The sequence below is a fragment of the Moschus berezovskii genome, chromosome X (assembly GCF_049115385.1).
Source record: "Moschus berezovskii isolate FMDL1 chromosome X, NW_MosBer_1.0, whole genome shotgun sequence".
NCBI classification, from domain to species: Eukaryota; Metazoa; Chordata; class Mammalia; order Artiodactyla; family Moschidae; genus Moschus; species Moschus berezovskii.
The window spans coordinates 35,187,853-35,215,152 of NC_142488.1; the positions used below are offsets into that span (position 1 = coordinate 35,187,853).

At 40.0% G+C, this 27,300-nt stretch overlaps 1 pseudogene; it reads right to left on the bottom strand.

Moving 5' to 3' along the window:
* Positions 1-16,432: 16,432 nt before the first annotated feature.
* Positions 16,433-17,090, bottom strand: LOC129564590 (ferritin heavy chain pseudogene; annotated as a pseudogene).
* Between the last annotated feature and the right edge of the window lie 10,210 nt (positions 17,091-27,300).

The following is a 27,300-nucleotide window of genomic DNA, read 5'->3' on the forward strand; positions in this document are numbered from 1 at the left end:
CCGGAAGGCGCCTCGGATGAGGGCGGTACGGCGGGGGCAGCAGCGGGGTGGGCAGCAGCGGGTGTGGAGGTGCTGGCCGCCTCCTCAGAGCCTTCTCACGGTGACCCATGGCGGCCAGAGGCGGGCTCCGGGCCACAGGGCAGGTGGCTGGGTGCCGGCTCTGGGATGGACAGGAAATGGTGACCGTTTGGGCGGGGCCGGTGGGCGGGGCCAGAGCACTGAGTCCACGTTCCGTCAAAGCCTGGGTGATGCAGGAATGCTTTGACCTGAGCACCTGATACCTATTAAGGTTTAAAGTTTGTATTAATAATAATTTGAAAGAACTTTTTCTCATTCTCTAATTCAGCATCCTCCAACATTTTTGACACTTAGGACTGGTTTCCTGGAGGACAGTTTTTCCGTTAGAGGGTTAGTATATTTCAGGATTATTCTCCTAAGGAGAGCACAACCTCTATCCTTGAGTTGCACAGTTCACAGTAGGGTCTGTTCTCCTATAAGAATCTAATGCCACTGCCGATGTGACAGGAGGTAGGACCCATGTGACAATATGAACATTTGGGAGCGAGTGTCAATACAGGTGAAGCTTTATGTGCCCACCACTCACTTTCTGCCATGTGGAGCCGTTCTCACCAGGGTGTTCGGGAGACCTGCTCTGATTGTTTCCTTCTACAGTATGTTTCCTTATTTGAAGGTTTAATTGTATTCTCTTAAGTTTTATATATCTGGGGGTTTTCCTCCAGGAAGCTTGTTTTATTCATCATGATCTTCCCTTTTACTTTCATATCTTTCTTCATTTAAACTTAGGAATAAAGGGCTCATTTGATTTGCCTGGCTAATTAGCATGGATCAGCTCTAGAGCTGGAATGTACAGTCCCATTTGTATTGGAGGGCAGAGTGTGTCAGTTATTCAGTGACCTTCTCTGGGGAATGCATGGCATGGAGAATTCAGGTAGGCTAAGGACCCTCACTGTCACCCTTTGATACCTAAGTGGCTATGAAGTCATCCACGTTATGAAACAGCAGCTGGGCTGCTGTCTGTAGTGAGGGGTGAACGGTAACTATGGAATGTGAAACTGATAGATCCAACACCAGGGGAGTTGGCTTGCTCCTTCCCCTGACTGCTTTTAGCCATGCAGGCTAACTGAGGAAAAATGTCCAAAAAGCCTTTGGTTTTTGTATTGCCTCCAGGATGCAGGAAAAAGGGCCCCCACATTTCCAAAAATTAAGCTTGAGCAGGTGCAAAATGTTAAACCGTTTACATTGTTCTGTCCTCCAAGTGCGAGGAAAATGGTTACATTCAATTCTCAGGAGTGACACAAAACTTTAGAAAAATCACAGAGGGGAGAAAGGCAGGAGGGGATACTCCAGCCATTTCTTTGACTTAGCTCTTATGGGAACTGCACTGCCCTTCTATGTCATATTCCAGACTATATCTCAATGATCTGTAATGTTAATGTTGATTGATTGATCTATTTATTCATCTGTCCATCCATCCAACTATCTATGCATCTATCTGTACGAAGTCTTAGTTGCAACATGTGGGATCTTAGATTTTTGTTGTGCCATGGAGGATCTCTAGTGACATGCAAACTCTTAATTGGTTGCAGCATGTGGGATCTAGTTACATGAGCAAAAGTTGAACCCTAGCCACCTGCATTTGGAGCTTGGAGTCTTAACTAGTGGACCACCAGGGAAGTCCTAGGATCTGTAATGTTAAACCTATACCTTTTGAATTTCTTGTTAGGGGTTTGAGTGAATAATTTCTGCTGAGGAAAAAGAAAGAATCATAAAAAATGAGTTTGTACTTTGTGGCTAATTGCTTCTGGGTGTATGATGGCATGGATATAAAATATTATATCCTTCTAATTATATAAATGTTACAAGGGAAAGCTGGGGGGGAGCATTTGTTGACTACGCTTTCCTTGCTCTTTGCCATTGCTGGGCTGATTGGAATTTAAACTCTTTGAATATTTAAAACCATAAATCTTCATAGGCTTCCTTAGGGCCTTAGCAGTAAAAAAAAAAAAAAAAAAACACCTTCCTGCCAATGCAGGAGATACAGGAAATGAGCAGGTTTGACCCCTGGGTTGGAAATATCCCCTGGAGAAGGAAATGGCCACCGGCTCCTGGGAAATCCTATGGATAGAGGAGCCTGGCGGGCTCAGTCCATGGGGTCGCAAAGAGTTTAACATAACTTAGCGACTAAACAACAACACATCTTGCCTATTTTTGCCTGTTTGGATCTCTGGAAAAAGGGAGACAACATGAAAGAGAAGCAGTCTCCAACTGGAGATACAATTTTAGAGTTTTTAAATATAGTTTTTAATTGTTTTAAATTAATTTTATTGAAATATAGTTGATTTACAATGTTTTGTTAGTTCCAGGTGATGAGCAGAATGATTTATTTATACACATACATATATTCACTCTTTTTTAGATTATTTTCTCATATAGGTTATCACAGAATATTGAGTAGATTTTCCTGTACTATACAGTTGAGCCTTGTTAGTTATCTATCTTATATAATATAGTGTGTTCATCCCAATCTCCTGATTTATCCCTCTCCCCCACATTTTCCTTTTAGTAACCATAAGTTTCATCAAGAGGCTTTTGAGTTCCTCTTCACTTTCTGCCATAAGGGTACTGTCATCTGAGATTATTGATATTTCTCCCAGCAATCTTGATTCCAGCTTCTGCTTCTTCCAGCCCAGCGTTCCTCATGATGTACTCTGCATGTAAGTTAAATTAGCAAGGTGACAATATACAGCCTTGACGCACTCCCTTTCCTATTTGGAACCAGTCTGTTGTTCCATGTCCAGTTCTGACTGTTGCTTCCTGACCTGCATACAGGTTTCTCAAGAGGCAGGTCAGGTGGTCTGGTATTCCCATCTCTTTCAGAATGTTCCACAGTTTATTGTGATCCACGCAGTCAAAGGCTTTGGCATAGTCAAAGAAGCAGAAATAAATGTTTTTCTGGAACTCTCTTGCTAAAAGAGGAGAGTGAAAAGGTTGGCTTGAAGCTCAACATTCAGAAAACAAAGATCATGGCATCTGGTCCCATCACTTCATGGGAAATAGATGGAAAAACAGTGGAAACAGTGTCAGACTTTATTTTTTGGGGCTCCAAAATCACTGCAGATGCTGATTGCAGTCATGAAATTAAAAGACGCTTACTCCTTGGAAGGAAAGTTATGACCAACCTTGATAATATATTAAAAAGCAGAGACATTACTTTGCCAACCAAGGTCCGTCTAGTCAAGGCTATGGTTTTTCCCGTGGTCATGTATGGATGTGAGAGTTGGACTGTGAAGAAAGGTGATCGCTGAAGAATTGATGCTTTTGAACTGTGGTGCTGGAGAAGACTCTTGAGAGTCCCTTGTACTGCAAGGAGATCCAACCAGTCCATTCTAAGGGAGATCAATCCTGGGTGTTCATTGGAAGGACTGATGCTAAAGCTGAAACTGCAATACTTTGGCCACCTCATGCGACGAGTTGACTCACTGGAAAAGACTCTGATTCTGGGAAGGGTTGGGGGCGGGAGGAGAAGGGGACGACCGAGAATTAGATGGCTGATGGCATCATCGGCTCTGTGGACATGGGTTTGAGTGAACTCCGGGAGTTGGTGATGGACAGGGAGGCCTGGCGTGCTGTGATTCATGGGGTCGCGGAGAGTCGTACGGGACTGAACTGAACTGAACCATAAGTTTGTTTTTATATATGTAAGTCTCTTTCTGTTTTGAGAATAAGTTCATTTGTATCTTTTTTAAGAAAAAAATAAGACTCTGCATATGAATGATAACATATGACATTTATCTTTCTCTGTTTGACTTTAGTATAGTAATCTGTAGGTTCACCTCTGTTGCTGCAAATGGCATTATTTTGTTCTTTTTTTTTTTCTGACTGAGTGATATTTCATTGTGGGCTTCCATGTTGGCTCAGCCTTAAAGAATCAGCCAGGCAATGCAGGAGACACATATTTGATTCGTGGGTTGGGGAAGATCCCCTGAACAAGGAAATAGCATCCCACTCCAGGATTCATGCCTGGGAAATCCCATGGACAGAGGGGCTTGTCAGGCTACAGTCCATGGGGTCACAAAGAGTCTTACATGAGTTAGCAACTAAACAATAATGGCAACAACAATATTTCTTTTTATATATGTACCACATCTTCTCTATCCATTCTTCTGTCGATGGATACATGGTTGCTTCCATGTCATGGCTATTAGGTTGCTTCCATGTCCAGCTGCAATGAACAATGAGGTGCATGTGTCCTTTCGGATTATGGCTTTCTCCAGTGCATGCTCAGGAGTGGGACTGGTGGATCATATGGTAGTTCCTGCCTTAAGTTTTTAAGAAACCTCCATACTGTTCTCCATAGTGGCTATACCATTTTCATTCCCACCAACAGTGTAGGGGGTTTCCCTTCTCTCTATATGCTCTCTAGCATTTATTGTTTGTATACGTTTTGTTGATGGTCATTCTGATCAGTATGAGGTCAAAATGGTCAAAACTACCTCCTTGTAGTTTTGATTTGCGTTTATCTGATATTTAGTGATGTTGAGCATCTTTTCATGTGCTTTGTGATTTGTGGCCATCTATATGTCTTCTTTGAAGAAATGTCGATTTAGATCTTCTGCTCATTGTTTGTTTGCTTTTTTGACATATAGCTGCATGAGCTGTTTCTATATTTTGGAGATTAGTCTCTTGTTGCTTACTTCATTTGAAAATATTTGCCCCTATTCTGTGTGCTGCCTTTTTAAAATTTTTTGATGATTTCTTTTGCTCTGCAGAAGCTTATAAGTTTAATTAGGTCCTATTTGTTTATTTTGATTTTCATTATTCTAGAAAGTGGATCAAAAAAGATATTACTGTGAGTTATGTGGTGTCCAGTCTTACATTTAGGTCTTTAAAACGTTTCGAGTTTATTTTTGTGTATGATGTTAGAGAATGTTTTAAAGTAATTCTTTTATATGTAGCTGTCCAGTTTTCCTTGGAACCGCATATTGAAGACACTGTCTTTTCTACGTTGTATATTTTTGCCTCCTTTGTGGTAGATAAATTGACCATAGCTGTGTGAGTTTAAATGAACTTTTCAGTTGTTAGTGAGCTCTTACGAAATCAGATGTCTGACCCTTAGAAGTTGATGATTTTCCCGCCTGGCATGTCTATTTTTTAGTGGGTCAGTTTCAACTGTAAGACAGATAAGGCTCGTGAACTTAGGAAAACTCTGCCACTGTAGTATAAAAACAGCCAGGTATAACAGCACCCGAATGACAGGGCATCATCAAATGAGCATGGCTGTGTTCCAATAAAATTGTATTTAGGGCTGTTGAAGGTTGAATTTTAGAAAAATTTTTACATGTCATCCATTACTGTTCTTTTAACATTTTCTAATCATTTAAAATACAAAATTCATTTTCATGTGGGCTGTACATAAATAGATGGTGGGTCAGATTCAGGTTGTAAGCCATTGTTTGCTAGCCTCTGTTTCAGATAACATGTATACTTTTAAAAACTGTAGAAATGAATTACTACAACCAAATAAAAATTTACAATTGAAACTGACTGATGATTGTAGTAAATAACAGATGGGACATCATCATGCCCTTAATACACTGCACACAGTTCCAAATCCTTATATGACTCCAGTTTATATATAGCTGTGTCAATACCAGTTGCCGCTGGAGAATTTGTTCTCAAATTGAAAAATTATTCTACAAAATTTAAGGCCTACCAAGTCACAAAAAATAACTCAGTGGCCATTTATGTAGAATGAGCCATAATTCTAGATAAATATTGAGATTGACGTAATAAATTTGTTTGCAGGAAGAAAGGAAGACATATGTAATTGTGTTAAATCATTTCATGATAATTGCTTGACATTTGTAATTTATTTAGTTTATAGTTTTGAATTGTATATGATTTGATGTTCAATGGTTTTATTTGTGAATTTTATAGAGAATGACTTTGCATTTTTTTGTATTTGTTATGACTTGAGAAATCAGTACTACAGTGACAAACACATAACATAAAATGGATCAACAGGCCTAGTGGTAAAGTACAAAATTGGAGGTATTCTTACCTCTCCAGAATGGAAAAGGTGCTAAAGTTAGGAGATGCACTGTTACGAAAGCATGTCGAGAGAAAGCCAAGGCTGTCCCTGTGCAACAGAGAGAAGATGAAACAAAGGAATGTCACAGAGTTTCCAAATCCTATATGCAGGAAACAAGCAAATACAACTACTCAGATAGACATATGCTACCCTTTAAGAAAAATGAAGAATAGCTTTAAGAGAAGAATCTTGGGCTCGGAGCATGGAGCCTTCAACACAGAAGGGGAAATCTTGACCCACAAAAAATTCCTCCTAGGCCTGGCAGCCTAATGAAATATCCATACTGGGCTTTGAAATCAGCTGGAATCAGTGACCTCTTTGTTCTTTTTTTTTTTTTTCCCCATTTCGGAATAGGAATGTCTAAAGCTCTTATGGATGTGAGAGTTGGACTGTGAAGAAAGCTGATCGCCGAAGAATTGATGCTTTTGAACTGTGGTGCTGGAGAAGACTTTTGAGAGTCCCTTGGACTGCAAGGAGATCCAACCAGTCCATTCTAAGGGAGATCGATCCTGGGTGTTCATTGGAAGGACTGATGCTAAAGCTGAAACAGCAATACTTTGGCCACCTCATGCGACGAGTTGACTCACTGGAAAAGACTCTGATTCTGGGAAGGATTGGGGGCGGGAGGAGAAGGGGACGACAGAGAATGAGATGGCTGGATGGCATCACCGACTCGATGGACATGAGTTTGAGTGAACTCCGGGAGTTGGTGATGGACAGGGAGGCCTGGCGTGCTGTGATTCATGGGGTCGCAAAGAGTTGGACACGACTGAGTGACTGAACTGAACTGAACTGAAAGCTCTTATACTTGATTTATTCCAGCGTTGTTTTCTGAAAAGATATAACTTGTTTTCTGGGCTTCCCTGGTGGCTTAATGGTAAAGAATCTACCTGCCAATATGGGAGACACATGTTTGATCCCTGGTCTGGGAAGATCCACTGGAGAAGGAAATGCAACCCACTCCAGCATTCTTGCCGGGGAAATCCCATGGACAGAGGAGCCTGGTAGGCTACAGTCCATGAGGTCACGAAAGAGTCAAGCACAGCTAGACAACAACTTGTTTTCTACTTTTACAGGTATAGAGATGAACAAGTATGTTGTCCTAAGATGGATCATACGCAGAGTCTCACTCTCTGATTTAGATGATGCTGATAATTAGATTTTGAACTTTTGAACTCATTATATTTATATGAAATTTTGGACTTGAGTTTACACTGTAAGGATTAAGATTCAATGGGATGTTGGGATGGATGAACGTATTTTGCATATGGGGTAGATGTAAATCTTTGGGGCCAGAGGGAAGAAAGACTATGGTAAGCTAAAAAATACACTACCAAAAAATAATCTACATACAAATCTCTGAAACCCATGAATGTGATCTTATGTGGCGAAACTAAGACTGTCTTTAGATGTGGTTACTTTTAAGATCTTGAGATGGGAATATTATGCTGGATTATCTAGGTGGGCTCTAAATGCAGTCAGACACAACCACTGAAGAGGGAGATAGAGGTTTCACACTCAGAGAGGAAAATGTAAAGGGCAGATAGAACACAGATTTGAAGATGACGGCCTTAAAGACTGGAGGGATGCAGGCAGAAGCCAAGGAAAGCTAGCAGCAAACAGACAGTGAAAGAAGGGAAGATTCTCCCCTGGATCCTCGGAGGGTCTATATCGTAGCTGACACCTTGATTTGGGCCGAATGAACGTGTTTTGGTGCTTCTGGCCTCCAGACCTCTAAGAGAATAAGTATGTGGTTTTTGTTTTTTGCCGGGGGTTGGGGGTGGTCATCAGTTCAAGGCAATTTGTTACCACAGCCCTGGGAGATTATTTAAAGTGGAAGCAATCCAAATGCCCATCAAATGATGAATGGATATAGAAAGTGTGATGTTACCATCTAACAATATTATTCATTAATAAAAAGAATAAAGTAATAATGTGTTCTGCAACATGAATGGACCTTGAAAACATGCTAAGTGAAAGAAGCCAAAAAGGAACACATATTGTACAGTTCCACTCATATAAAATGTACAGAACAGACAAATCTATAATACACAGAAAGCAAATTAGTAATTGTCTAAGATTGGGCAGGTAGGGATATTAGGAAATGCTAGCTAAGCAGAGTGGAGTTTATTTGGGGGACAATGAAGATATTCTAAAATTTATGATGGATGTATAAGTTTGGATATACTAAAAGTTCTTGGATTAAATTCAGAGGGTGAATTATATGGTATATGAATCATAGCACAGTAAATTCATTTTTTCAAAAGAAGACTCTACAGTGTGCTGAGAAAAAGGCATGAAATTATATTGAGAAAGACAAGTCCCACGATCTGCAATGTCAACCTGGAGACCTAGGAGAGCTGATGGTATAGTTCCAGTCTAAGGGTCAGCAACCTCAATACACAGTATGAGCTAATGTTTCAGTTCAAGTCCAAAAGAAAGAAAAATCCCCCCTTATTTAAAGAAGGGTCAGCCGTTTTGTTCTAGTCAGACCTTCATTTGGTTGGATGAGGCTCATCACCATTAGGGAAGTCAGTCTGCTTTCTTTATTTATTCTACTGATTCAAGGGTTAATCTTATCCAGAAACACCCTCAGGGACACACTCATAATAATATTTGCCCAAATTACAGTCAAGTTGACAAATAAAATTAAACATTACGTAAGTCCAAAGGACTTACATAACGTTTTTCCCGTTTGCAGTTTGTCTTTTAGTTTTTAATTTTAATCGTCTATTTGATCACCTTTTTTCTTTTCACTTGTATGTATTTAAGATCAACATGTTCATTCCTGCAAAAATAAGGCAGTAGCCTTTTCCCAATAGCTTTGGGAAATGCTAGCTAAGTGGAATAAGGTTTATTTGGGGGACAGTGAAAATATTCCAAACTTCATTATAATATATTTTTATTGGGATTTTGAGAGAAATTGCATTGAATCTGAGAACTCTTTGGGGGACTTTACCATATTTACAATATTAAGTATTCCCGTAAATGAACAGAAGATGTCTTCTCACTTTTGATCTAGTTTAAATTATTTTAGCAATGTTTGTAGTTTTCACAGTAAAAGTCTTGCATCTTCTTGGTTAAACTTATTCTTAAGTATTTTCTTCTTTCTGATGCTCTTAGTGGAGTTGTTTTCTTAATTTCATTTTCAGATTTTCATTGATCAGGTATACAATACAATTTATTTTTGTGTGTTGAAGCTGTGCTCTGCAATTTTCCTGAACTTATTACTCCTAATTTTTTTTTCCCTTTGGAATTCTCTTTATATAAAGTTGTATCATCTGTGAATAGTTTTACTCCTTCCATTTCAATTAGAATGTCTTTTGCTCCTTGCCTGAATGCTAAGGCTAGAATGTCTGGTTGAATGGAAATAGCAAAAGCTGGCATTCTGTTCTTTTTCCTGACCTTAAAGGGGAAGCTTTTGTTGTTTAACCTTTGAGTATAGTGTTAGCTTTGAGTTTTTCAAAACTGCCCTTTATCATATTGAGGAAGTTCCCTTTTCTTTATAGCTTGTGGAATGTTTTAATGATGAAATGGTATTCGATTTTGCCAAATATTTTTTGTGTGTCTGTTGAAATGATTGTGTGCTTTTTCTCATAATCATTCTGTTAATAAGATTAGTTGATTTTTGTGTATGGAACCAACCTGGCATTCTTAGGGAAAATTCTACTTGGCCACGATGTATCATACTTTTAATATGCCACTGCATTCAGTTTGCTAGTACTCTATTGAGGGTGTTTTATATCTGTACTCATAGGGCATATTGTTCTATACTTTTCTTTTGATGTCAGTATCTGACTTTGGTATCAGTTAATACTGGTCTTATAGAATAAGTTAAGAAGTGTTCCTTTTATTTTTTGGAAGAATTTAGGAATTACTAGTGTTCATCTTCGGAGAAGGCACTGGCAAGCCACTCCAGTACTCTTGCCTAGAAAATCCCATGGATGGAGGAGCCTGGTAGGCTGCAGTCCGTGGGGTCGCTAAGGGTCGGACACGACTGAGCGAGTTCACTTCCACTTTTCACTTTCACACATTGGAGAAGGAAATGGCAACCCACTCCAGTGTTCTTGCCTGGAGAATCCCAGGGACGGGGGAGCCTGGTGGGCTTCTGTCTATGGGGTCACACAGAGTCGGACACGACTGAAGTGACTTAGCAGCAGCAGCAGCAGCAGTGTTCATCTTTATTTTTTTTTAATTTTAACTTATTTGTTTTAATTGGAGGCTAGTTACTTTACAATATTGTAGTGGTTTTAGCCATACATTGACATGAATCAGCCATGGGTGTACATGTGTTCCCCATCCTGAACACCCCTCCCACCTACCTCCCTATCCCATCCCTCTGGGTCATCCCAGTGCACCAGCCCTGAGCACCCTGTCTCACGCATCAAACCTGGACTAGCGATTCATTTCACATGTGATAATATACATGTTTCAATGCTATTTTGTCAGATCATCCAACCCTCACTTTCTCCAACACAGTTCAAAAGACTGTTCTATACATCTGTGTCTCTTTTGCTGTCTTGCATACAGGGTTTTTGTTACCATCTTTCTAAATTCCATATATATGCTTTAGTATACTGTATTGGTGTTTTTCTTTCTGACTTACTTCACTCGGTATAATAGGCTCCAGTTTCATCCACCTCATTAGAACTGATTCAAATGCATTCTTTTTAACGGCTGAGTAATATTCCATTGTGTATATGTACCACAGCTTTCTAATCCATTAGTCTGCTGATGGACATCTAGGTTGCTTCCATGTTCTGGCTATTGTAAACAGTGCTGCGATGAACATTGGGGTACACGTGTCTCTTTCAATTCTGGTTTCCTCAGTATGTGTGCCCAGAAGTGGGATTGCTGGGTCATATGGCAGTTCTATTTCCAGTTTTTTAAGGAATCTCACAGTTAACTTGTTTCTTGAGGTAAGCCTGTATTGCTATGAACCTTCCCCTTAGCACTGCTTTTACAATTTCCCATAGGTTTTGGTTTGTTGTATTTTCATTTTCATTCGTTTCTATGCGTGTTTTGATTTCTATGATTTATTGGTTATTCAGAAGTGTGTTGTTTAGCCTCCAGATGTTGGAATTTTTAATAGTTTTTTTTTCCTATAATTGACAGCTAATCTTACTGCATTGTAGTCAGAAAAGATGATTAGAATTGTTTCAGTTTTTTTGAATTTACCAAGTTAGATTTATGGCCCAGGATGTGATCTATCCTGGAGAAGGTTCCGTGTGCACTTGAGAAAAAGGTGAAATTCATTGTTTTGGGGTGAAATGTCCTATAGATATCAATTAGGTCTAACTGGTCCATTGTGTCATTTGAAGTTTGTTTCCTTGTTAATTTTCTGTTTAGTTGATCTATCCATAGATGTGAGTAGGGTATTAAAGTCTGCCACTATTATTGTGTTATTGTTAATTTCCCCTTTCATACTTGTTAGCATTTGTCTTACATGTTGCCGTGCTCCTATGTTGGGTGCATATATATTTATACTTGTTATATCTTCTTCTTGGATTGATCCTTTGATCATTATGTAGTGTCCTTCTTTGTCTCTTTTCACAGCCTTTATTTTAAAGTCTATTTTATCTGATATGAGTATGGCTACTCCTGCTATTTTTTGGTCTCCATTTGTGTGAAATATCTTTTTCCAGCCCTTCACTTTCTTCTTTAAAAGTTAGGTAGGATTCATCCTGGACTTTACTTTGTTGAGAAGGTATTTATTACTGATTCAGTCTCTTTACTTGTTATTGGTTTTTGCAGATTATTTCTTAAATTTTGGTAGTTTTTGTTTCTAGTAATTTGTCTGTTTCAACTAGGTTATCACATTTCTTGACACAGTTGTTCTTTGCATTTTTATAGATACTTTATTTTTTGTAAAATCAGTAGTAATGTTTCCATATTCATTCCAGGTTTTAGTTACTTGTTTTACTTCTTACTATAACCTAAATATTGTTACTGTTGCTGATATATTTAAGGAAAGAAGTATCAGTTTCATTGATTTGCTTCTTTGTTTTCCCATTCTCTACTCCATATATCTCCATTCTAATCATTTTTATTTCCTTCTTTGTGCTAGTTCTTTTAGTTTCTTAAGATGTAAAGTAATATTTGAAATCTTTCTTTAGAAGTTTAGGCTCTTATAGTAATACATTTTCCTCTAAGGAAGGCTTTACATGCATTCCATTCAATTAAATAATTAGTAACAAAGGAAGACTTACTTCTGCTCTTTATTTTCTATGTATCTTATTTTTGTTCCTCATTCCCTCTATTGGTAACTTCTTTCAAGTTTGATTTTTTTGTAGTGAACCATTCTGATTCCCTCTCATTAATTTTCTGTGTACATTTTTATTTACTTTTTAAATGATTACCTTGCAGATTGCATTTAATATCTTCAGTGCAGAGCAATGTATTTTGAATTAGTATTAAATTAGTTTCAAGTGTACAAAGTATACCACTACACAGCTCCATATTCCCCCCTTTATGTTGTTGTCATAAATTATATCTTAAATATATATGTAGTGTTCCCATTAGTATACATTTATGACAAATATTTATGAATTTTTAAATATCCTAAAAGAGGAGTTCTCAGTGAAATATACATTAATAGTGGCTTTTATATTTATTTATGTAGTTACTTTTAACAATATTCTTTATTTCTTCATGTGGGTTCTTGTTACTATCTATAAATAAAGATATACTCAGCTCCATTAGGAATTAGAGAAATTTTTTAAAAAATCACAATGAGGTACTACTTAAAACCTAGTAGAATGGCTATGATTTAAAGTAAATAGGCAGTTTTGTATATTACCAAAACATTGCAGAAATTGGACCTTCACACATTGCTAATGGAAATGAGAAATTATTCAGACACTTTGGAAAACAGAATGGCAGTGTCTTTTTTTTTTTAACTTTTTAATTGAAGGATAATTGCTTTACAGAATTTTTCTGTTTTCTGTCAAACCTCAACATTAATCAACCATAGGGATACCTATGTCCCCTCCTTCTTGAACCTCCCTCCCATCTCCTGCCCCATCCCACCGCTCTTGATTGATACAGAGCCCCTGTTTGCATTTCCTGAGGTATACAGCAAATTCCCACTGGTTATCTGTTTTACATAGGGTTGGAGAAGACTCTTGAGAGTCGCTTGTACTGCAAGGACATCCAACCAGTCCATTCTAAAGGAGATCAATCCTGGGTTCTCATTGGAAGGACTGATGCTAGAGCTCCACTACTTTGGCCACCTCGTGTGACGAGTTGACTCACTGGAAAAGACTGATGCTGGGAAGGATTAGGGGCCGGAGGAGAAGGGGACGACAGAGAATGAGATGGCTGGATGGCATCACCGACTCGAAGGACATGAGTTTGAGGGAACTCTGGGAGTTGGTGATGGACAGGGAGGCCTGGTGTGCTGTGATTCATGGGGTTGCGGAGAGTCGGACACGAATGAGCAACTGAACTGAACTGAACTGAATGTAAGTTTCCATGTTACTCTCTCCATACATCTCACCCTCCCCTCCCCTCTCCCTGTGTCCATCAGTCTATTCTTTATGTCTGTTTCTCAATTGTTGCCCTGCATAAATTGTTCGGTACCATCTTTCTAGATTCCATATATATGTGTTAGTATACAATATTTATCTTTCTCTTTCTGACTTCACTCTGTATAATAGGCTCTAGGTTCATCCACCTCATTTTAACTGACTCTAATGTGTTCCTTTTTATGGCTGAGTAATATTCCATGTTGTATATGTACCACAACTTCTTTATACAATCATCTGTCAATGGACATCTAGGTTGCTTCCATGTTCTAGCTGTTGTATATAGTGCTGCAATGAACAATGGGATATATGTGTCTTTTTCAATTTTGGTTTCCTCAGGGTCAGAATTCCCTAGTGGCTCAGATGGTAAAGAGTATGCCTGCAATGTGGGAGACCTGGGTTTGATCCCTGGATCGGGAAGATCCCCTGCAGAAGGAAATGGCAACCCCTCCAATATTCTTGCCTGGAAAATCCCATGGACTGTAACCTGCCAAGCTCCTCCATCCATGGGGTTGCAAAGAGTCGGACACGACTGAGTGACTTCACTTTACTTTCTTTCCTCAGGGTATATGCCTAAGCGTGGGATTGCTGGGTCTTATGGTGGTTTTATTCCTAGTTTTTAAAGAAATCTTAATACCATTTTCTATAGTGGCTGTATCAATTTGCATTCCCACCAGTAGTGCAAGAGGGTTCCCTTTTCTCCACACCCTCTCCAGCATTTATTGCTGGCAGACTTTTTGATGATGGCCATTCTGACCTGTGTGGGGTGATACATCATTGTACTTTTGATTTACATTTCTCTAATAATGAGCAATGTTGAATATCTTTTCATGTGTTTGTTACCCATCTGTATGTCGTTCGAGAAATGTCTGTTTAGGTCTTTTCCCCGTTTTTTGGTTGCGTTGTTTGTTTTCTGGTGTTGAGTTGTATGAGCTGCTTGTATATTTTGGAAATTAATCCTTTGTCAGTTGTTTCATTGGCTATTATTTTCTCCCATTCTGAGGGTTGTCTATTCACCTTGTTTATAGTTTCCTTTGCTGTGCAAAAGCTTTTAATTTTAACTAGGTCCCACTTGTTTACTTTTATTTAGATTGGCAGTTTCTCATGAAGTTAAATATATGTTTACCATATGCCATTGCAGTATCAGTCCTAAAGTATCTTGCCAATAGTTAAAACATTCTTTTCAAATTTGTATATGAATGTTCACAGTCGCAATATTCCCTAAAGCCTATAAGTGAAACAACTCAATTGTCTTCCAACTGGTGAGTGAACAGAAGTAGCATATCTATGGAGTAGAATATTATTCAGCAATAAAAAAGAATGAAGTAGCAATATATAACACAGGTAAACCTCAAAAGCACTATGCCTAATGAAAGACATCCAACAGAAAAGAATGCATATTGTATGTTTCCATTTATAGTAAATGTCTTGAAAAGACAGATGTGTAGAGACCAAAAATAGACCAGTGTTTACCAGGGTCTGTGTTGGGGTGGTATTACAGAGAGACTGTAAATGGGTATGAGGTATTCGGGGTGTGATGAAAATATTCTAAAATAAGTTGTGATGATGGTTGTACAGCTCTGTAAATATATTAAAGTCATTGAATTGGGTGATTTCAGTGTCACTATCAAAGTAAGAAAACCCCAAGGACCTGTCTCTCCATAGAAACACCCATTGGATAGAGATGATTGGGAGCCTGGGAACAGTGAAAGAATGAATAATTCACAATAAATCTTTTTATATACTTCGCTTTCTGAATCTTATGGATGTATTACAACTTCTAAACTTAACAGAAAGAAATTCACTCTTCCAGGGAGGGAAAAAAAGTACAGATAACTCTTTCAGGAAGCCTAATTTTGACTGAAAAGTAAAGCGTGCCAGGTGAGGAGTAAGAGACCTCTGTGCTTAGTAAGCACCAAGTGTGAAATATGTCATTCAGGGCTGGGAACAACAGAGAACATGGATGCAGGGTCTGAATACCTGAAAGAAACATACAAACACCACTTATAAATGTATCATTTAAAAAAATAAAACAGGGATAATGCCATTCACCCTACAGGAATATTGCCTAAATGAGATCACCTATGTAATATTGATTACATAGCTCAAGAAAATGAGATGGCCACAGAGCAGAAAACAGGCAGTTTATCCCTTCTGAAGCCAGATAATTCTAGCCTCCATTCACCAGGGCTTCTCTTCACTTTGAGCTTGTCAAAGAGGGATTTTGCCGAGCTAACTTCTGGACCCCCCATCTTGCTACCCAGAATTAAGCAGTAACATTTCACATAAAGTGAAAACCCCCTTCATTTCAACCTTTGCCCAACCCCACCCCCTTCACTCTTTCCCCAGATCAACCCCAATCATGATTTTCAGGCCATGTTTTTATACTTTAACTCTGCTCAGGCATCCACACTCACCAGGGCCCCAGACCACCCCCCACCCAACATTGTTTTACTAGGGGAGGAATGATTTTGTGTTTTCCATGGTCTCACGGAACACCTTCTCTCTCCGTCGGTGGAGATCCTAAGCTGCACGTGGACGGGTCCTGGGTAGCTAGAGAGCTACCTGTTTTAAATTTTAAAAGTGAGAGATTTGCACATACAAATTAGAGACATTTATTTATGCATCAACTAATAACTTTATTTGAGGAACCAATAACTTTTATGTGAAGAACTGCCAAAACGGCAAGAAAAAAAAACTTAAGTTTTTCTGCAAGGGCAATACTGCAGACTTCATGGCAGGCAGGGTGACCTTGGGCAGTTACCCAGGACTCAGGGGAAAGTCCAGTCCAGGATCAGTCCTCCTTGTCGCCATCACCCAGGGTGAGTTTGTCAAAACACGTACTCTGCCAGGCCGCCTTCCGGGGAACCCATCTTGCTCAGGTTGCTGACAAGGTCCCCCAGCTCCTTGATGAACTTGACCTGCTGGTCCAGGTAGCCGGTCCCCAGGAAGTGGCACAAGTGGGCGTCGCTGCTGTCGGTGGCCAGCTTGTGCAGGTTGAGCAGGCTCTGGTTGACGGACTTCTCCAGTTGCAGGGTGTCTTGCATGGCCTGGAGCCCACTCTCCCACTCTTGGTTCTCGGGCTTTCTGATGTCGAGGAAGGAGACGCGGCCCCCACGCCGGTTCTGCAGGAACATCAGGCTCTCGGCTGTCTTGCTGTGCTCGTGGGAGCGGAGCAGGAAGAAGCTGTAGAAGTGCTTCAAGGCCACATCATCACGGTCGAGGTAGAAGGCGACGGCCAGGCACTGGAAGTAGGCGTGGAGCTCCAGGGCGGCGTGGCCGTTGACCGCGGCCTCACACTCAGGGCGGTAGTTCAGACGCACCTGCGAGGGCGGTGTGGGCAGCATGGCGGGCGACTCCAAGGCCCAGGGAATGTGGGATCGGTCGGCGGGTGTGCGGGGCTGGCATCGGCGGGGGCGCAAGCGCCAGCGGCCTCCTCGGAGCCTTCCCATGGTGGACGATGTGGGTGGCCAGAGGCGGGCTCTGTGATGGGCGGATAATGGCGTCCGCTGGGCGGGGTCAGGTCCTGGGCTTGAGATTGGTTAAGGAAGAGGTCACGTGGGTGGGCAGGCAGAGTCTGTGGTCTTGACCCTACTTCTTTCTGCCTGGTGACGTAATGGCTGTTGAGGCGGGACTATAAGACAATTTCAACAATCAGCTGCTGGGAAATAACCCAGAAAAGCTCCACTCCCATGTCTCTCTCCAGGTCCTTCTCACCTCTCCACTTTCTGATTCAAGTGAAATGGTCAGACTACAGTGTGTAGAAGCTAGTCTCAGCGGCTGATGAGAGGCTGGATAACGTGTCATTTAACTGTGGAAGAAGCTCCTTCAGGGTGTGCCTTGACCAATGAGAAATGGGGGCTGGAGAGAGCCTCTTCCACACTGTCAAGTGATCTGAGGAATGTTTTCAGGTTCTAAACCTCTAGAGAAGCCTGCTCAGTGAATGATCTGCTGAGTCTTTGTGGCTCATTAGGAAGCAGTGGCCAGCATGATAAACACATAGGATTACATTTCTTCGCATCTTTCCCTGCCTGATGTTTCATTTTTCTTACCCTTATTGCTGTGAGTTCATATATTCTAACAAAATCAGCATCTTAACAGCATTTAAGCTGAGTCTCAGTCTCTGTTTTCTAAAAATCAAGGCTCAAACTCCTGTGTTGGTCATTTCTAGGAACTTCCCTATTTGTTATATACCTTATTATATATTATTTTATTTTCTCATATTATTTCTACGTATTACTTCTTTGAGAATTTCCTCTCTGTTCCTTTTTTTTTTTTTTAAGGTACTAGCTGGTTGTGATTTCTGTCCTCCCTTGGTCCTATTGTATTGCGGCAGGATTGCTTTGATTACTTAACCATCTCACTAATTTGCTATTCAGCAGTGCCTATTCTATTATTCTATTTATTGGACTTTTTATTCCAACAATTAATGTTTTAATTTTCATGATCTCTAATTTATTTTTATGGATGAAATATAAATATATATATATATATATTTTTTTACTGCCTGAAGATATTAAGAGTATTTATTCTGAAGTTATGTTCTTATTCTACTAATGCTTTATCTTTGGGTGTTAGTAAGGTTTTTGTTATGTATTTTTATTTTGAAATATTCTCAAAGTTTCAGAAAAGTTGCAAGGATACTACAAAGAATTTGTAGTGTCTGAACCATTTGAGAATAAGTTGTTGACCTGATGTTTCATTAGCCGAAATACTTTAGTGTCTAATTTCTGAAAACATGGAAATTCTCCTGTAGCTACAATAGAACAGGCAAAATTGAGGAATGAACATTGATGCATTACTACCATCGAATACTCAGATGCCATTCAAGTTTTTTTCCAGTTATCTCCCAAATTCCTTATGCAGTAAAAGGACCCAATCTGGGATTTAATGCTATAGTCAGTTATTATGACTGTTAGCTTCCTTCAGTCTGGTGTAATTCTTGAGTCTCTCCTTGTTTTGCATGCCTTGGCACTTTTTAGAATCATAAGCCAGTTATTTTGTAGAATGTTTCTGAATTTCAGCTTATGTAGTGTTTTGAGTATAAGGGCTTTTTTTTTCATTTGTTCAGTTTGATATTTCTTCTTTGTAGCTTATTTTTTTAAGTTTTTCTTCAAACATTTGATGATTTTTAATTCATGATTGGTTTTTAGATTCCTTTTTAAACATTCAGCTGTGTGAATTTAGAAAGCTGGGGAGATAAGAGGTGGGACAATTTCTACTCTGACCAGTCATTAGTGAAATTGGAGAGAATAAACTCATATTTTTGGTGAACTGCTGGATTTGGATTCTGCTTGTTTTTCCCGGGTTTTTCTACTCACCTGTGGGTACTGTCCCAACCTGTGACAGAAGCTTCCACACATCCTGCTCTCATCTAAAAGCATTTACCCCTCTCTTGCTACTGCTAAGTGTGGGGACTAGGAAGCAGTTGTGGGCAACAGTATGTGTACTTCCTGTGGTATCCAACTAAATACCTTAGATGTGTCCAGACTCAAGGCTGAAGGACCCTATGCATAATTGGAAATAGTAGAGCCAAGCATGTTCTATCTAATTAATCAGTTCAGAACCTGCCTAGTAAAATTTGGAAGTGGGTTATGTTCCCAGTGAGTTTGTATTGCTGAGGAGGGCCCAGCAACATTCATATGCAACATTCATATACAGCATTCATATGGCGTCTTCCTTTCTTTGAACAAGCATGACAGGAAAGATAATCAGAGATGAGGGACAAAAACCACAATCCAAACTCCAAAAACTGGCGTGTGTTGAGAACATAAAACAGAAATATCTGCAAGTTGGGGCATTCACAGAGAGGTGGTTGGCTATCTAGAAGTTGTTCAAAAACTTAAGAGCCACCTCATCAACTTGACTGTTCTAGGGGAAATGGATGGACCAACACACAAGTGACTTAACATCTTTAATTTCTTCATCTATAAAATAAGATTAAGAAACTCAAACTTCTGGTGAAAATAAATAGGTAGAACACATGCAGATTGGGAAGTTCCATGCAAAAAGTATTCTATTGAAATTGTCACAGGGGAAGGTGGAGGACATATTGCTAAAATGCATTATCTATGCTGTGTAATACCACTGCTAATTAATTTTACTATTAAAGATGAATAACGGGAAAAAAGAAGTCAAAGTTGGTTGCATCTTGCTTAAAATAACCATAAATACTATTTGTGCAAGGTGGCAAATTGATATAACTTGATATAAAGTAAATTGATACAATTTATCAATAAATATATCAATATATCAGTTGATATAAAGTAAAACTTCTTTCATTTTGGAAAAGTGTTATAATTTGTATACAGGACACTTGAATGGAGCTAAATCAAGTAGGAAGTGATTGGTAGCTGTCTTGGTGGACACTGTCTCGCCTACTTACTGACTTTGTAGAATAAACCCAGTAACAGGCTATATGTAAATAAATAGTCATAGGTCAGTTCCAGTAAAATTTTATTACAAAAGCAGATGGTAAAAATCACAGCAAGTTATTTTGTGGATATCACTAAAATTATTCTAAAATTGGTAAGCAGAGGCAAAAAGAAAAAAGGAAACAGAAGAGTGAAAACGCTATTAAAGGAGAACAATAAAATTGGAAAACTGACATTACTCGACCTCAAGACTTACTATAAAGCAGTGGTAGTTGAGACAGCATGATATTGGTGAAAGAAGAGCCAAATAGTTCAATGAATAAACTAGGGAATAGGTAAAGAATCTGCCTGCAATGCAGGAGACATTGGTTGGATTCCTGGGTAGGGAAAATACCTTGGAGACAGGAATGGCAACCCATTCCAGTATTCTTGTCTGGATAATTACATGAACAGAGGAGTCTGGCGGGCTACAGTCCATGGGATTGCAGAGTCAGACACAACTGAACACACACACTTTATCCTCAAGCAGTGTTAGGACCCCCAAATGGATATACTGAACCACCAACAGGGAGTCCAGAAATACAGCCATATAAATATGATCAAGTGATCTTTAACAAAGAAAAGGCAATACAATGGAGCAAAGGTAGTATTTTCAAGAAATGGTGCTGAAACAACTGGACATCCACATGCAAAGAAATGACACACCCTGTACATCATTTAAAATTTAAAATGGATCATAGACTAAATGTAAAATGTCAAGTTATAAAGCTTCTAGAAAATAACAGTGGAGAAAGCTCAGATGACCTTGGGTATGTAACTGATAAACTGTATTTTATTAAAATTAAAAAATTCTGCCCTGTGAAAGACAATATTAAAATAATGAGAAGACAAGGCACAGATTGGGAGAAAATATTCACAGAAGACACATGATCAAGGAGTGTTATCCAAAATAGACAAATAACTCTTAAAACCTAACAATAAGAAAACAAACAGTGTAGTTTTAAAATGGGACAGAGACCTTAACAGCTCATCAAAGAAGATATACAAATGGCAAACAAGCATATGAAAAGATGCTCCATACCGTATGTCATCAGGACGATAACACAAAAACCTTCATGCAGATGTTTGTCGCAGCTTTATTCATAATGCCTAAGGTGTCCTTCCATACATGTAGAGATAAAATAAATTTTGATACAACCAGACAGTGAAATACTAATCAGCACTAAAGAGAAATGAGGTATCAAGATATGGAAAGATATGGAGAAGATATAAATGCATCTTACTAACTGAAAGAAACCAATCTAAGAAGTCTATATATACTGTATGATTCCAACTGTATCACAATCTAGAAGAGACAAAAGTATGGAAACATTAACCAGAACAGTATGGTATCGGCATAAAAACAGACACACAAATCAGTGCAGCAAAATAGAGCCCAGAAATAAACCCAATTTAATTAATTTATGACAAAGGAGCCAAGAATATACAATGGAGAAAAGACAATCTCTGCAGTAAATTGTATTGGGGAAACAGGACATCCGCATGGAAAACAATGAAACTGGACCACTATTTTACCAAAATCAACTATTTTACCAAAATCTACTCAAAATGGATTAAAGACTTGAATATAAGACTGTCACCATAACTTGTAGGAGAAAACAGAGGCATTAGTAAATTCCTTGACATTAGTATTGGAGGTGAGGGTTTGTATTTGACACCAAAGTTAAGGCAAGAAAGCAAAAATAAACAGGTTGGACTACATGGAACTAAAAGACTCCTGCATGGCAAAGTAAAACTATAAACAAAATAAAAAGGCAAACTATTGGATGGGAGAAAATATTTGCAAATGATAAATCTGATAAGGCAGCGGTCCCCAGTCTTTTTGGCACTGGGACCAATTTTGTGGAAGACAGTTTTTTCATGGACTAGGGGTGGGGGATGGTTTCAGGATGATTTAAGCACATTACATACTTTGTGAACTGTATTTCTAACCTAATGCTGCTGCTAATCTGACTGGAGGTTGGGGACTCCTGTGATAAGGAGTTAATCTCCAAAATAGCAAAAAAAAAAAAACCCGATTACTAAAACTGACAGACGATCTGAATCGATATTTCTGCAAAGAAGACATACAGATGGCTAAGAGGTACATGAAAAAGCATTCAGCGTCACTTATCATCAGTTCAGTTCAGTCGCTAAGTCGTGTCTGACTGCGAAGCCATGAATCACAGCATGCCAGGCCTCCCTGTCAATCAAAAACTCCTGGAGTTTACCCAAACTCATGTCCATCGAGTCCGTGATGCCATCCACCCATCTCATCCTCTGTCGTCACCTTCTCCTCCTGCCCCCAATCCCTCCCAGCAGCAGGGTCTTTTCCAGTGAGTCACCCCTTCCCATCAGGTGGCCGAATTACTGGAGTTTCAGCTTCAGCATCAGTCCTTCCAATGAAAATCCAGGACTGATTTCCTTTAGGATGGACAGATTGGCTCCCCTTGCAGCCCAAGGGACTCTCAAGAGCCTTCTCCAACACCACACTTTGAAAGCATCAATTCTTCAGCGCTCAGCTTTCATTATAGTCCAACTCTCAAATCCATTCGTGACTACTGGGAAAACCATAGCTTTGACTAAACGGACCTTTGTTGGCAAAATAATGTTTCTGCTTTTTAATATGCTATCTAGGTTGGTCATAACTTTTCTTACAAGGAGCAAGTGTGTTTTAATTTCATGGCTGTAGTCATCATCTGTAGTGATTTTGGAGCCACAAAAAATAAAGTCTCTCACTGTTTCCATTGTTTCCCCATCTATTTGCCATGAAGTGATGGGACCAATACCATGATCTTAGTTTTCTGAATGTTGAGTTTAAACCAGCTTTTTCACTCTCCTCTTTCACTTTCATCAAGAGTCTCTTTAGTTCTTCGCTTTCTGCCATGAGGGTGGTGTCATCTGCGTATCTGAGGTTATTGATATTTCTCTCAACAATCTTGATTCCAGCTTGTGCTTCATCCAGCCCACCGTTTCTCATGATATGCTCTGCATATAAATTAAATAAGCAGGATGACAATATACAGCCTTGACGTACTCCTTTCCCGATTTGGAACCAGTCTATTGTTCCATGTCCAGTTCTAACTGTTGCTTCCTGACCTGCATACAGATTTCTCAGGAGGCAGGTCAGGTGGTCTGGTATTCCCATCTCTTTCAAAATTTTCCACTTTTTTGTAACCCACACAGTCAAAGGCTTTGGCATAGTCAATAAAGCAGAACTAGATGTTTTTCTGGAACTCTCTTGCTTTTTCGATGATCCAGCAGATGTTGGCAATTTGATCTCTGGTTCCTCTGCCTTTTCTAAATCCAGCTTGAACATCTGGAAGTTCATGGTTCACATACTGTTGAAGCTTGGCTTGGAGAATTTTGAGCATTACTTTACCAGCATGTGAGATGAGTGCAATTGTGCAGTAGTTTGAGCATTCTTTGGCTTTGGCTTTCTTTGGGATTGGTATGAAAACTGACCTTTTCCAGTCCTGTGGCCACTGCTGAGTTTTCGAAATTTGCTGGCATATTGAGTGCAGCACTTTCACAGCATTATCTTTTAGGATTTGAAATAGCTCAAATGGAAGGCCTTAGGCTAAATGAAGTAAGTCAGACTAAGACAGACAGATACCGTATGATCTCCTTTATATGTGAGATCCAAAACAAGAACAACAACCAAAAATCAAAACTCATAGAAGACAGATTGGTAATTGCCAGAGCAAAGGTGAGGGGGTCAAGGTGAGCAAAATGGGTTAAGGGAATCAAAAGACACAGTCTTCCAGCTGTAAGTCATGGGTTATAATGTATAGCATGGTGCCTGTAGTTAATAACACTATCATATATTTGGAAGTTGCTAGTAGAGTAAATCTAAAAAGTTCTTATCACAAGTAAAAAATCTGTAACTATTGTATGGTAACGGATGTCAACTACTTGGGATCATTTCACAACATATACAAATATCTAAGCATTATGTTAAATACCTGAAATCAGTGGTGTCTGTCATTTATATCTCAATGTAAGAAATATGGAGACAGTGAAAATATTAGTGGTTGAGAGGGGAGGAGGAAAGAATAGGGTAAGAAAGTATTTTTTAGGGCATTGAAAACTCTGTACATGACTATAATCAGGGGTGCATGTCCCTATGCATTTGTCCAAGCCCGTAGAATGTACACCACCAGTAAGGAATCCTAATATAAACTGTGGCCTTTGGGTGATTATGATGTATCATTGTAGGTTCACCAGTTGTCACAAATTTACCACTCTGCTGCTGGATGTTGATGGTGGCATAGATTATGCATGTGTGGGGCCAGGGTTCCTTTCTCTCAATTTTGCTATCAGCCTAAAACTGCTCTTAAAAGTGTTGTTTCGTCACTAAGTCACGTCCAACTCTTTGCGACTCCCTGGATTGTAGTATGTCAGGCTCCTCTTTCCTCCACTGTCTCCCAGAGTTTGCTCAAATTCATGACCATTGAGTCAGTGATGCCATCCAACCATCTCATCCTCTGTCATCCCCTTCTTTTGCCTTCCATCGTTCCCAGCATCAGGGTGTTTTCCAGTGAGTCAGTTCTTTGCATCAGGTGGCCAGAATATTGGAGCTTAAGAAATAGTCCTTACAATGAATATCCAGGGTTGATTTCCTTTAGAATTGACTGGTCTGATCTTGCAGTTGAAGGGACTCTCAAAAAACATAGTCTTTAACAAGTTAAAAAAGTAGCACGATAGATGGTGAGCTGGAATTGGCTTGCAGGCCATAGTTTGACAACCCATGGTATAAAACAAAGCAATTTGTGATGAAACAAATGGGTAAGTGTGTGTGTGTCTATGTCACTTGATGTGTCTGGTTAACCGTGTGTCTATGACCAAGAAAGGCTCACTGCCTGATGTGCATAGAACCCCATCCTATAGCATTGGCTTTTGAGAAAAGGAAGAGCTTTATTGTGAGGTCAACTGGTAGGGAGACAGGAGGCAAGGCTCTCATATCTGGTTCTTCAACCCAAGGTTGACGGAGAACTTTAAGGGGTTCAGGAATCAGCTGATTGGCCAGGCTCGAATCAGCCCAATGAACTACTTGTGCTGCTGGAAGCCATGGTCCCCTTTTCTCTTGGGAGGGCGGAGTATATTGCTGTACAATGTTGTGTTTGTTTCTGCTGTAGCACAAAGTGAAGCCGCTCTGTGTATACATATAGCCCCTCCCTCTTCAGCCTCCCTCCCTCACCCACATCCCACCTCTCTAGGTCATCACGGAACGCTGAGCTGAGCTCCCCGTGCTGTGCAGCAGCTGCCCACTGGCTGGCTGTTTCCCACATGGAAGTTTCTCTGTGTCAGTGCTGCTTCCTCAGCTGGCCTCCTCCCTCATCCCCCACTGTCCACATGTCCATTCTTTATGTCTGCATTTCTATTTCTGCCCTGCAAATTGATTCATCAATACCATTTCCCTAGATTCCATATATATGCATTAATAGACCATGTTGTTTTTCTCTTTCAGACTTACTTCCCTCTGTATGACAGATTCTAGGTCCATCCACATCACTACAAAATGTCCTAATTTTATTTTTTTTTTTATGGCTGAGTAATACTCCATTGTTTATATTTAGATCTTGTTTATCTATTGCTGTGTCAATAGACATTTAGGCTGCTTCCATGTCCTGGCTATTGTGAATAGTCCTGCTATGAACATTGGGGTACATGTCTCCTTTAGAATTACGGTTTTCTAGAAATAGATGGAAAAACAGTGGAAACAGTGTCAGACTTTATTTTTTGGGGCTCCAAAATCACTGCAGATACTGATTGCAGCCATGAAATTAAAAGACGCTTGCTCCTTGGAAGGAAAGTTATGACCAACCTTGATAGTATATTAAAAAGCAGAGACATTACTTTGCCAACCAAGGTCCGTCTAGTCAAGGCTATGGTTTTTCCCGTGGTCATGTATGGATGTGAGAGTTGGACTGTAAAGAAAGCTGATCGCTGAAGAATCGATGCTTTTGAACTGTGGAGAAGACTCTTGAGAGTCCCTTATACTGCAAGGAGATCCAACCAGTCCATTCTAAAGGAGATCAATCCTGGATGTTCATTGGAAGGACTGATGCTAAAGCTGAAACTGCAATACTTTGGCTACCTCATGCGACGAGTTGACTCACTGGAAAAGACTCTGATGCTGGGAAAGGTTGAGGGCGGGAGAAGAAGGGGACGTTGGAGAATGAGATGGCTGGATGGCATCACTGACTCTGTGGACATGAGTTTGAGTGAACTCTGGGAGTTGGTGATGGACAGGGAGGCCTGGCGTGCTGTGATTCATGGGGTCACGGAGAGTCGGACACGACTGAGCTACTGAACTGAACTGAGAGTATATGCCAAGTACTGGGGTTTCTGTGTCATATGGTAGTTCTATTTTTGCTTTTCAACTGTGGTGTTGGAGAAGACTCTTGAGAGTCCCTTGGACTGCAAGGAGATCCAACCAGTCCATTCTAAAGGAGATCAGTCCTGGGTGTTCATTGGAAGGACTGATGCTAAAGCTGAAACTGCAATACTTTGGCCACCTCATGCGACGAGTTGACTCACTGGAAAAGACTCTGATGCTGGGAGTGGTTGGGGGCCGGAGGAGACGGGGACGACAGAGAATTAGATGGCTGGATGGCATCACCGACTCGATGGACATGAGTTTGAGTGAACTCCAGGAGTTGGTGATGGACAGGGAGGCCTGGCGTGCTGTGATTCATGGGGTCGCAAAGAGTCGGACCCGACTGAGCAACTGAACTGAACTGAAGGAACCTCCATACTGTTCTCCATTGTGGCTGCACCAATTGACATTCCCACCAACAGTGCAAGAGGGTTCTCTTTTCTCCACACCCTCGCCACCATTTATTGTTTGTAGATTATTTTGATGATGGCCATTGTGACCATTGTGAGGTGACACATCACTGTGATTTTGATTTGCATTTTTCTAATTATTACTGATGTTGAGCATGTGTTCATGAGCTTTTTGCCCATCTGTATGTCTTCTTTGGAGAAATGTCTGTTTCTTTGAATATTTTGGCTGTGCTGGGTCTTTCTTGCTGTGTGAGGGCTTTCTCTGTTTGTGCTGCATGGGAGCTACTCTCCAGCTGTGGTGTGTGAGTTTCTCATTTCGGTAGCTTCTCTTGTTGCAGAGCATGGGCTCTAGGCACGTGGGTTTCAGTAGTTGTGGCTCGCGGACCTAGTTGCTCTGCGGCATGTGAGATCTTCCCGAAGCAGGGATTGAACCAGTTTCCCCTGCATTGCAAGGCAT